The sequence below is a fragment of the Pseudophryne corroboree genome, chromosome 11, assembly GCF_028390025.1.
Source record: "Pseudophryne corroboree isolate aPseCor3 chromosome 11, aPseCor3.hap2, whole genome shotgun sequence".
Lineage (NCBI taxonomy): Eukaryota > Metazoa > Chordata > Amphibia > Anura > Myobatrachidae > Pseudophryne > Pseudophryne corroboree.
In genome coordinates this window covers 187,989,988-187,997,817 of record NC_086454.1, presented here as the reverse complement: position 1 = coordinate 187,997,817, position 7,830 = coordinate 187,989,988, and positions in this window count along the sequence as shown.

Genomic DNA, 7,830 nt, shown 5'->3' with positions numbered 1-7,830 from the left:
TACGTGGGACTGAGGGGAGAGAAGCAAACCTACCTGCTTGCAGCTAGCTTGTGCTTCTTAGGCTACTGGACACCATTAGCTCCAGAGGGTTCGAACACAGGACCTGACCTCGATCGTCCGGAGCCGCGCCGCCATCCCCCTTGCAGAGCCAGAAGACAGAAGAAGACGACGAAATCGGCGGCAGAAGACTCCTGTCTTCATTTAAGGTAGCGCACAGCACCGCAGCTGTGCGCCATTGCTCCCAGCACACTTACACACTCCGGTCACTGTAGGGTGCAGGGCACTGGGGGGGGCGCCCTGGGCAGCAATTAATATACCTTTCTCTGACGTCCTAAGTGGATGCTGGGACTCCGTAAGGACCATGGGGATTAGCGGCTCCGCAGGAGACTGGGCACAACTAAAGAAAGCTTTAGGACTACCTGGTGTGCACTGGCTCCTCCCACTAAGACCCTCCTCCAGACCTCAGTTAGATTCTTGTGCCCGCCTGAGCTGGATGCACTCTAGGGGCTCTCCTGAGCTCCTAGAAAGAAAGTATATTTTAGGTTTTTTATTTTACAGTGAGATCTGCTGGCAACAGACTCACTGCAGCGAGGGACTAAGGGGAGAAGAAGCGAACCTACCTAACTGGTGGTAGCTTGGGCTTCTTAGGCTACTGGACACCATTAGCTCCAGAGGGATCGACCGCATGGAACCGGCCATTGATGTTCGGTCCCGGAGCCGCGCCGCCGGCCCCCTTACAGAGCCAGAAGCAAGAAGTGTTCCGGAAAATCGGCGGCAGAAGACTTCAGTCTTCACCAAGGTAGCGCACAGCACTGCAGCTGTGCGCCATTGCTCCTCATGCACACCTCACACTCCGGTCACTGATGGGTGCAGGGCGCTGGGGGGGGGGGGCGCCCTGAGCAGCAATATAAACAACTTGCCTGGCAAAATCATCACAATATATAGCCCCAGAGGCTATATATGTGATAAATACCCCTGCCAGAATACATAAAAAAGCGGGAGAAAAGTCCGCGAAAAAGGGGCGGGGCTATCTCCCTCAGCACACTGGCGCCATTTTCTCTTCACAGTGCAGCTGGAAGACAGCTCCCCAGGCTCTCCCCTGTAGTTTTCAGGCTCAAAGGGTTAAAAAGAGAGGGGGGGCACTAAATTTAGGCGCAATATTGTTTATACAAGCAGCTATTGGGGGAAAAATCACTCAGTTATAGGGGTATATGCAATTGCGGTCGAATTCCCGAAATTGTCGAATTTCGGGTCATTTTCGCCCCAAAAAAAAAATTCGCCTATGCAATTCAGTGCTTTCCGACCAAAAAACGGACTTTCAAAATTCGACTTTTTGAAATTCGAATTTTTGCAAATTCGACTTTTCTGCAATGATACAAGTGCTGCAATTCGACAAAAGCATATTCAATTCAAGTTTGGAAATTCGACAGCAGTGCTTTTAGACAGCAAATTCGTCATTTTCAATCCGCCACACTTTGGAGGGTGAAAACAATAAAAAAAATTGTAAACATCTTTTTTTTGGTGTTTTTTTTTTAGGAATAGCATATCTATTTATATTAGAAGGGATTAGGTACTTTTTTTTTTTTTTTGGAGGCACAAATATTATTTATATATTTTTTAAAATATTATTTTTTTATAATTTTTTTTATTGCTGGAACGGTAAAATCCTTAAAAAAAATGGCGTGGGGTCCCCCCTCCAAAGCATAACCAGCCTCGGCCTCTTCGAGCTGGTCCTGGTTCTAAAAATGCGGGGAAAAAATTGACAGGGGATCCCCCGTATTTTTAAAACCAGCACCGGGCTCTGCGCCTGGTGCTGGTGCCAAAAATACGGGGGGAAAAACGAGCAGGGGTCCCCCGTATTTTTCACACCAGCATCGGGCTCCACTAGCTGGACAGATAATGCCACAGCCGGGGGTCACTTTTATGCCGTGCCCTGCGGCCGTGGCATTAAATATCCAACTAGTCACCCCTGGCCGGGGTACCCTGGGGGAGTGGGGACCCCTTCAATCAAGGGGTCCCCCCCCCCCAGCCACCCAAGGTCCAGGGGTGAAGCCCGAGGCTGTCCCCCCCCATCCAATGGGCTGCGGATGGGGGGGCTGATAGCCTTTTGTGATAATGAAAAGAATATTGTTTTTTCCAGCAGTACTACAAGTCCCAGCAAGCCTCCCCCGCAAGCTGGTACTTGGAGAACCACAAGTACCAGCATGCGGGAGAAAAACGGGCCCGCTGGTACCTGTAGTACTACTGGGAAAAAAATACCCAAATAAAAACAGGACACACACACCGTGACAGTAAAACTTTATTTCATACGTCGACACACACATACTTACCTATGTTCACACGCCGACATCGGTCCTCTTCTCCATGTAGAATCCACGGATACCTGAAAAGAAAAGTTCAATATACTCACCTCAGCCATGGTCCAGAGATAAATCCACGGACTTGGCAAAATAACAAATCGCAAATACCCGACCAGCGGACTGAAAGGGGTCCCATGCTGACACATGAGACCCCTTTCCACGAATGAGACCTGTCAGTGACAGCTGTCACAGAAAGGTCTCTAAAGCCAATCAGGAAGCGCAACTTCGTTGCGCTCACCTGATTGGCTGTGCGCTGTCTGTGCTGTGACAGCGCATCGCACAGCCCCGTCCATTATATTCAATGGTGGGTACTTAGCGGCTAGCGGTGAGGTCACCCGCCGGTCAGCGGCTGACCGCGGGTTAACCCCCCCGCTAGCCGCTAAGTTCCCACCATTGAAACTAATGGCGCGGCTTTGCGATGCGCTGTCACAGCACAGACAGCGCACAGCCAATCAGGTGAGCGCCACGGAAGTAGCGCTTCCTGATTGGCTGAAGGGACTTCAGTGACAGGAGTCACGTGATGTCCCGGCATTCGGGAGAAAGGGGTCTGATGTGAAAGCATGGGACCCCTTTCAGTCCGGTATGGAGCGGGTGTTCGGTTTGTTTTTTTAACAAGTACGTGGATTTATATCTGGACGTGGATGTACCTCTGGACGCTGGAAGGTGAGTATAATTTTTTCACAGGTACCCTCGGATCGTCGGAGACCGTGGCAGTCGGCGTGTCAACATAGGTAAGTATGTGTGTGTCGGTAGTGTGTAATAAAGTTTTACTATCAAGGTGTCTGTGTACTGTTTTTATTTGGGTATTTTTTTTCCAGTAGTACTACAGGTACCAGCGGGCCCGTTTTTCCGCCGCATGCTGGTACTTGTGGTTCTCCAAGTACCAGCTTGCGGGGGAGGCTTGCTGGGACTTGTAGTACTACTGGAAAAAACAATATCTTTTTATTATCACAAAAGGCTATCAGCCCCCCCATCCGCAGCCCATTGGATGGGGGGGACAGCCTCGGGCTTCACCCCTGGCCCTTGGGTGGCTGGGGGGGGACCCCTTGATTGTAGGGGTCCCCACTCCCCCAGGGTACCCCGGCCAGGGGTGACTAGTTGGGTAGTTAATGCCATGGCCGCAGGGCACGGCATAAAAGTGACCCCCGGCTGTGGCATTATCTGTCCAGCTAGTGGAGCCCGATGCTGGTGTTAAAAATACGGGGGACCCCTACTCTTTTTGTCCCCCGTATTTTTGGCACCAGCACCAGGCGCAGAGCCCGGTGCTGGTTTTAAAAATACGGGGGATCCCTGCCCAATTTTTCCCCGCATTTTTAGAACCAGGACCAGCTCGAAGAGCCCGAGGCTGGTTATGCTTTGGAGGGGGGACCCCACGCCATTTTTTTTTTCGGGTTTTTCCCGTTTTTTAAAATCGCGGCAAAATCCGCCAAATCGGCCAATTTTCGCCCGCGGGTCTGTCGAATTCGTTTTTCATTGAATATGGTGAATTCCGGCAGCCACCTGCCGGAATTCACCTGTCGAATTGAGTCGAATTAAAAAACGGCGAAAAATTGCCGCGATTCGCCGTGAATTGCATATACCCCATAGTGTTAATCCCTGCATTATATAGCGCTCTGGTGTGTGCTGGCATACTCTCTCTCTGTCTCCCCAAAGGACTTTGTGGGGTCCTGTCCTCAGTCAGAGCATTCCCTGTGTGTGTGCTGTGTGTCGGTACGGCTGTGTCGACATGTGGGATGAGGAAGGTTACGTGGAGGTGGAGCAGAGGCCGATAAATGGGATGTCGCCCCCTGTGGGGCCGACACCAGAGTGGATGGATAGGTGGAAGGTATTAACCGACAATGTCAACTCCTTACATAGAAGGCTGGATGACGTAAAACAACTGTGGGACAGCCGGCTTCTCAGCCCGCGCCTGCCCAGGCGTCTCAAAGGCCATCAGGGGCTCAAAAAAGCGCCCGTTACCTCAGATGGCAGACACAGATGTCGACACGGAGTCTGACTCCAGTGTCGACGAGGTTGAGACATATACACAATCCACTAGGAACATCCGTTACATGATCTCGGCAATGAAAAATGTGTTACGCATTTCTGACATGAACCCAAGTACCACATAAAAGGGGTTTTATTTTTGGGGAGAAAAAGCAGCCAGTGTTTTGTTCCCCCATCAGATGAATGAATGAAGTGTGTAAAGTAGCGTGGGTTCCCCCGATAAGAAACTGGTAATTTCTAAAAAGTTACTGATGGCGTACCCTTTCCCGCCAGAGGATAGGTCACGTTGGGAGATATCCCTTAGGGTGGATAAGGCACTCACACGTTTGTCAAAAAAGGTGGCACTGCCGTCTTAGGATACGGCCACCTTGAAGGAGCCTGCTGATAAAAAGCAGGAGGCTATCCTGAAGTCTGTATATACACACTCAGGTTATATACTGAGACCTGCAATTGCCTCAGCATAAATAGTGCTGCTGCAGCGTGGTCTGATACCCAGTCAGATAATACAGGTTGAGTATCCCTTATCCAAAATGCTTGGGACCAGGAGTATTTTGGATATCGGATTATTCCGTATTTTGGAATAATTGCATACAATAATGAGATATCATGGTGATGGGACCCAAGTCTAAGCACAGAATGCATTTATGTTTCATATACACCTTATACACACAGCCTGAAGGACATTTTAGCCAATATTTTTAATAACTTTGTGCATTAAACAAAGTGTGTGTACATTCACACAATTCATTTATGTTTCATATACACCTTACACACAGCCTGGAGGTCATTTAATACAATACTTTTAATAACTTTGTGTATTAAATAAAGTTTGTGTACATTGAGCCATCAGAAAACAAAGGTTTCACTATCTCGCTCTCACTCAAAAAATTCCGTATTTTGGAATATTCCGTATTTCGGAATATTTGGATATGGGATACTCAACCTGTATTAATACTCTAAGACAGGGATAATAGTTTGCTAACATAGAGCATATTAAAGACGTCGTCTTAGATATAAAGGATGCACAGAGGGATATTTGCCGGCTGGCATCCAGAATTAATGCAATGTCCATTCTGCCAGGAGGGTATTAGAAACCCGGCAGTGGACAGGTGATGCTGCCTATAAAAGGCACATGGAGATTCTGCCTTATAAGGGTGAGGAATTGTTTGGGGATAGTCTCTGGGACCTCGTATCCACAGCAACAGCTGGGAAGAAAATTTTTTACCTCAGGTTTCCTCACAGCCTAAGAAAGCACTGTATTTTCAGGTACAGTCCTTTCGGCTTCAGAAAAGCAAGCGGGTCAAAGGCGCTTCCTTTCTGCACAGAGACAAGGGAAGAAGGAAAAAGCTGCACCAGCAGCCAGTTCCCAGGATCAAAAATCTTCCCCCGCTTCCTCTGAGTCCAGCGCATGACGTTGGGGCTCCACAGGTGGAGACAGGTGCGGTAGGGGCGCGTCTCGGGAACTTCAGGGACCAGTGGGCTTGCCCACAGGTGGATCCCTAGGTTCTGCAAATAGTATCACAGGGATACAGGCTGGAGTTCGAGGCGACCCCCCCTCGCCGTTACCTCACATCAGCCTTGCCTGCTGCCCTCGGAGAAAGGTAGTACTGGCGGCAATTCACAAGCTGTACTTCCAGCAGGTGAAATCAAGGTACCCCTCCTTCAACAAGGCCGGGGTTACTATTCCAAAATGTTGTGGTACCGAAACCAGACGGTTCGGTGAGACCCATTCTAAAATTGAAAGCCTTGAACACTTATATACGAAGGTTCAAGTTCAAAATGGAATCGCTCAGGGCGATTATTGCAAGCCTGGAGAATTTCATGGTATCACTGGACATCAAGGATGCTTACCTGCATGTCCCTATTTACCCTCTTCACCAGGAGTACCTCAAAGTTGTGGTACAGGATTGTCATTACCAATTCCAGACGTTGCCGTTGGTCTGTCCCCGGCACCGAGGTATTTACCAAGGTAATGGCCGAAATAATTATCCCGTACTTGGACGATCTCCTTATAAAGGCGAGGTCCAGGGAGCAGTTGTTCGGCGGAGTAGCACTATCTCGGGAAGTGCTACAACAGCACGGCTGGATTCTGAATATTCCAAAGTCGCAGCTGGTTCCTACGACGCGTCTACTGTTCCTGGGTATGGTTCTGGACACAGAACAGGATAAAAAGGGTTTCTCCCAGAGGAGAAGTCCAAGGAGTTGTCGTCTCTAGACAGAGACCTCCTAATACGTATACAGGTGTCGGTGCATCAATGCACGCGAGCCCTGGGAAGGATGGTAGCTTCTTACGAAGAAATTCCATTCGCCAGGTCCCATGCAAGGATTTTCCAGTGGGATCTGTTGGACAAGTGGTCCGGGTCGCATCTTCAGATGCATCGGCGGATAACCCTGTCTCCAAGGGCCAGGGTGTCGCTGTTGTGGTGGCTGCAGAGTGCTCATCTTCTAGGGGGCCGCAGATTCGGCATACAGGACTGGGTCCTGGTGACCACGGATGCCAGCCTTCGAGGCTGGGGGGCAGTCACACAGGGAAGAAACTTCCAAGGCTATGGAAAAGTCAGGAGACTTCCCTACACATAAATATTCTGGAACTAAGGGCCATTTACAAGGCCCTAAGTCAGGCTAGACCCCTGCTTCAACACCGGCCGGTGCTGATCCAGTCAGACAACATCACGGCGGTCGCTCATGTAAACCGACAGGGCGGCACAAGAAGCAGGATGGCGATGGCAGAAGCCACAAGGATTCTCCGATGGGCGGAAAATCATGTGTTAGCACTGCCAGCAGTGTTCATTCCCGGAGTGGACAACTGAGAAGCAGACTTTCTCAGAAGACACGACCTCCACCCGGGAGAGTGGGGACTTCATCCAGAAGTTTTCCAAATGATTGTACACCGTTGGGAAAGGCCACAGGTGGACATGATGGCGTCCCGCCTCAACAAAAAGCTACAAAGATATTGCGCCAGGTCAAGGGACCCTCAGGCGATAGCTGTGGACGCTCTGGTAACACCGTGGGTGTACCAGTCGGTGTATGTGTTCCCTTCTCTGCCTCTCTTACCCAGGGTAATGAGAATAATAAGAAGGAGAGGAGTAAGAACTATACTCATTGTTCCGGGTTGGCCAAGAAGAGCTTGGTAACTAGAACTCCAAGAAATGATCTCAGAGGACCCATGGCCTCTGCCGCTCAGACTGGACCTGCTGCAGCAAGGGGCCTGTCTGTTCCAAGACGTACCGCGGCTGCGTTTGACGGCATGGCGGTTGAACGCCGGATCCTGAAGGAAAGGGGCATTCCGGAGGAAGTTATCCCTACGCTATTTAAAGCTAGGAAAGAAGTGAACGCAAACCATTATCACCGCATATGGTGGAAATATGTTGCATGCTTTGAGGCCAGGAAGGCCCCAAAGGAGAAATTTCAGCTAGGTCGATTTCTGCACTTCCTACAGTCAGAGGTGACTATGGGCCTAAAATTGGGTTCCATGAAGGTCCAG